Source organism: Saccopteryx leptura, chromosome 1 (genome assembly GCF_036850995.1).
Source record: "Saccopteryx leptura isolate mSacLep1 chromosome 1, mSacLep1_pri_phased_curated, whole genome shotgun sequence".
NCBI classification, from domain to species: Eukaryota; Metazoa; Chordata; class Mammalia; order Chiroptera; family Emballonuridae; genus Saccopteryx; species Saccopteryx leptura.
In genome coordinates this window covers 114,800,875-114,805,925 of record NC_089503.1, presented here as the reverse complement: position 1 = coordinate 114,805,925, position 5,051 = coordinate 114,800,875, and the positions used below count along the sequence as shown (strand labels likewise).

The 5,051-nt window shown below is 28.6% G+C and overlaps 1 non-coding gene across 1 annotated transcript; it reads left to right on the top strand.

The window, feature by feature from the left end:
- Positions 1–1,045: 1,045 nt before the first annotated feature.
- LOC136390016 (U1 spliceosomal RNA) lies at positions 1,046–1,209 on the top strand. Its single transcript, XR_010748545.1, has one exon. It is a non-coding gene; the product is annotated as a U1 spliceosomal RNA (small nuclear RNA).
- Positions 1,210–5,051: the final 3,842 nt, after the last annotated feature.

Sequence of the window (5,051 nt, the reverse complement as noted above, 5' to 3'; positions counted from 1 at the left end):
AAAATTGTAGACAAATTCTAATGCAATCATATTTTTAGTGTATTTACTGCATTACATAAATTATTATATTTTCACAAAGATGATTCCCAAGAAGACATTCTACTTCATTATGTTAAACTAAATGTTGAAAATTTTACAATAAGATGAAAACCTAAAATCTTGAATTGCAAAAAAGAAACTGTAGCTTACAGAGAAAAACTAATGTGAGATTTGAGATCAGCACGCTTGAATTAGGTAAGAACAAGTGTTTTTGTGGGTGCAACAAAAATTTTGTTCCCCAGTGTTTGCTTTATAATAATGTGTCAAAACAAAATTTATTCCCTTAAGTTCATCTATCTTTGGGTGTGATTGAAACAAGTAATTTTTTTTTTTTTACAGAGAGAGAGAGAGTCAGAGAGAGGGATAGACAGACAGGAACAGAGAGCGATGAGAAGCATCAATCATTAGTTTTTCATCGTGACACCTTAGTTGTTCATTGATTGCTTTCTCATGTGCCTTGGATGTTGTCCTTCAGCAGACTGAGTAACCCCTTGCTCAAGCCAGCGACCTTGGGTCCAAGCTGGTGAGCTTTGCTCAAATCAGATGAACCCATGCTCAAGTTGGAGACCTCAGGGTCTCGAACCTGGGTCCTCCGCATCCCAGTCCAACACTCTATTCACTGCACCACTGCTGGTCAGGTGAAATCTTATTCTTAAAAGGTATTAAAATGCATGCTACACCAGAGAAGAGACACTGCTTTAAAATTTTACAATAAAATATGCAATTGTTATTAATATTAAAGCTTATTCTTTTTTAATCCTGTATGGGTTTATAGACAGACTACTTAGAATGTACAATTGTGTATTACAAGATATTAAGAAAACTATAGCTAGATACATTCATTGTCTTCAATATGATATGCTATGTTTTTTTTAACAACTATTATAACTTATTATCTAAAAGAAGACAAATATCCTCAATGTTTGTCATCCAGAGTCATTTAATGAACTAGTGCCTAAGATAATTTTCCATTAAATTGCAAAATTTCATTAAAAAGTGTACTTGGATACTTACTTGGCAGGGGGGATAACATGATCATGAAGGTGGTTTTCCCAGGATGAGGCTCACTCATTGCACTCCGAATGTGCTGACCCCTGCAATTTCCACAAATAGGGAAAATTCAACTGCATAATTTGTGGTAGTGGGGAACTGCTTTCATACACTCCCCTGAAAAAAGAAAAAGAAGTGTACTTGGAAAACATACACAACATTCTGTATCTAAATGAGGATGCGATGAATGATAAAAGAAGCAAGAGAATTCAATTTGACTCATTTCACCAACTATTGACTGAGTCTTACTCTAAGATTCACAGTGGACTTATTATTTGAGTGAGCAAAGAACAGGTTAGCCATACCCTCCTGAATTCTACTCAGAAGACTGACTTTTATTAAATATGTGAATTTTATAATATTTTCTCACTGTATCAATTACCTCAACTGTGAGATAACAATGTTAATGAAATCTCTATTGTAATTATTGTTTGGAGTGAGATTAAATGTTACAATAAATTTTAAAATGCAAAACACTATGAAAATATGAAAGATGCGTAAATTAGCTAATTTTTAGAAGGCTTAACAATCTGAATATTGGTATACGGGTTGACTTTTAACACAATTTTTATATTCTTTCTTTCTTTCTTAATTGAATTTTTAAAAATTAAATTCAATTTTAGTCACATGCATAAAGTTCTCAGGTGTGAATATTATGTCAAAGAATTATTTACAATTTGATGACACAAGCATTGCAAAGTACTTTTTATTGTGTTTTGAGTTAAGTGAGAAAAATAACGAGTGAATATACCTGCAAGGAAGCATTAGTTAAGCAATTATAAATAAATTTTTAAAAAATTTGAAGAGGAGATTATTTTTATTAAAAAAAACAGGTTTTTTTTCTAATTCTTTATTCTCCCATTTTGTCTCCTTATAACATATGAACAAGGATTTATTTTACTGGTAAACTCCTTTAGTTGATGATCTGGGCTGCAGTAGATTAAAGATCCCTAATGAAGGCAGATTACTATTTTTTTGACCTTGAATAGTTTATTAAACTCTCTATAGCTATTTCTCTTGAACTGAAAAATTAAATCTAAGTAGCTCCTCAGTGCCAAACAGATGTTACCTTTGGCTTGAATTGTCTTGGGTAATTTATGAAATAATAATTAATACCTAAAACACAAGGCCCAGAAATTATGCAGGCCTATCCATTACCCCTGTACATAAACAAAATCAATTTTCATTAAATATGCTAATTTTACACAGCATCATTATCAACACTTTGCCAATGCCTGATTAGACATTAGGCTTTATTTTCCAAATCAAGCAAACCATTTGTCATTATTTTTCATTATTTGTTTTGATTACCTTCAATATATCCCATCCTAATTGTGTTGAGAACAGGTGCATCTGTGTTGCTAAAGAAACCAAAATAACAATTTGAATATAAACCTTTTATATGCCATATAGTACAATTATTTAGTGAGGATTCTCAGCAGGGAGCATTCTGATAGCACACATGTTGTAATTATAGGCCAAATGGAAAATAAATAGAGTGTAAGAAAATTACAAATGTTGGTTCCCTATAGAATTAGTTGAAGTAATACATATTAATATTTGTAGACATTCAAAAAATTTTAAAATAAAACCATTGATTATTTAGAATTTATTCCTGCTTCACATTTCTACTTTTTAATGTAAATAATATTTTTAAAATGATATATTTATATGTTCTGCATAATTAATTGAATTTGTTTACTTCAACAATATAATGGCTTTATTATCAACAATGTAAGTTGAGAAAGATTTTGTATATTTATTAATTAAATTCAAAAATGCTATTTATTTAAATAACATTAGTAATTGATCTAACAAGTGCCTATAATCATTAATAGTATGATGTTATTTTTATTTATTTTTATTTTTATGCTGTTATTTTTAATATAATCTTAGTATCATTTACATAACCTGGCATTATCATTTTCATCTTAAAATCATGAAATCAAAGCTTATCCAAGCAAAGTAATTTTCCCAAGATGTAACACTTAGTAAATTAGTAAAAATAATTTCAAAACACTTTCTATTTTGTAGCTAAAAATGGGTATTTTCTTCTATACCCACATATTCTTTAGGACTAATTGATATTGCATATTGTAAAATATTGCCTATCATTCAGCAAATAAAAAATCCTGGGGCAGATGTTAATGTTTTTGTAAATGTTATTTTCAGTGTCTTGATATTTTGCCACTTGTAATTTATTTTTCACTAGAAAACTGTAATGTTAAAACATGCTGTAAACTGTATGAAATTATTTATTTAGGAAAATAATAGGTAAATGCATCTAATTTTTAATTATATATGGAGATAAAGTTTACCAAATAAAAGAGAATAATGGACATTTGAAACCCTAATTTAACTATCTATTTCAATTCTCTGTTCTCCATATAAATGATATGCCATGACAGTAACTTAATTAAGTAATTTGCATTTTATACAGTTTTTTATTTTGTAATTCAAAATTGAAATTGATAGTAACTCATATAGCATCACAACATGTTTATTTAATGAATGAAGAAAGTCTTTATTTAAGGTATATAACCTAATTAGGTCAGTAAAAGGTTTACAAAATTTATTTGAAAGAGAACTAAGATACTATACCCTTGTTTACTTCATATTTATGAATTACCAAAGTTGGCCAATGGCAATTAGATTCTAAATCACTCAGAATCTTATGTACAATAACATTTCCCAAAAATATGTATAATACTATATACACATCTTTTGAAGTTGTTTCAAATGACTTCAGTTCTTCTTGATTTTTTTTCTCTTCTGATTAAAGATATCAGTAGCAATAAAACTAACTACATAATTATATATAATTAAGAACTGTCATGAAAAGTATAAACTGTCATGTAATTCATCTTACTTCAGAATTTATGTTTAATTTTACACTTGAAATATTTCAAACATAGAATAAAGATTAGAACCTACAATCTGCATATTAATGGTTCAATATTATGTCATTTATATCCACTATATATGTGCCACACTAATAAGTAACTATTTAATGTATATCCAAAAAATATCTTAAGTCTTTTATATATGGTATTTTTTAAATTCAAAATCACCATAGATGTCAGAGTTTTTAATCCCTATTTTATAGATGAAGTCATTGAAGCTTCAATGAACTACATTCATTAGCTTGTGGTAACTCAGTTGGTGCAAACTAGACTGACAAGCTTCATATCCCATTCTTGAAACTACTAGTCTTTGTTAATTTTTACAGTTGACCTACACCCTGAAATACAGTTATTTATATTGCCAATGATTCTCAAGATGATATAAGCAGTAATTCTTTCTCATGACAATTTAAACTGTAAAATTTTCTCATTTTAATTGTTCATATATTTCAGTTAATCAAATCACAATTTAGATAAATCTCATCTTAGAATAGACTGCAATGTTTGTATCCTATTAGTATTGAATCTATTAATGGAAATAAAATTCATTTTATGAAGGCATTTTTTGGATATAGAGGATAATAAATCTTGGATTCCTACAATCTAGATGTACAAAAATTTGCTTTCCTTGAAAATTGTCTCTTTTTCAAATTATTTTACTATGTACCCTCTCATTGGTTTTCTCTACAATTATTGGGCTTTTACTTCTTTAGATGAATAAATTTTCTCTTTAATAAATTTTGATTAATTATAGCACATAGAATCTTTGAAATTTAGCACATAATTTAAATAATATTGCAAATACATATGCAACTTTAATAAATAAATTTATAAAGTCCCTAAAATAAGATGACTTTTTTTTTATTATCCTTAGAGAAAAGGGAAAGAGAGAGTGAGAGAGCAATATTGATATGCTGTTACACTTATTCATGCCTTCATTGGTTGATTCACATATGTGCTCTGACCTGAATCCAACCTGCAACCTTGGACAGGATGACACACTAACCAGTAGGTTACCTGGACAAGGCCAGACAATTTTTATTAAAATGTAAAGACATA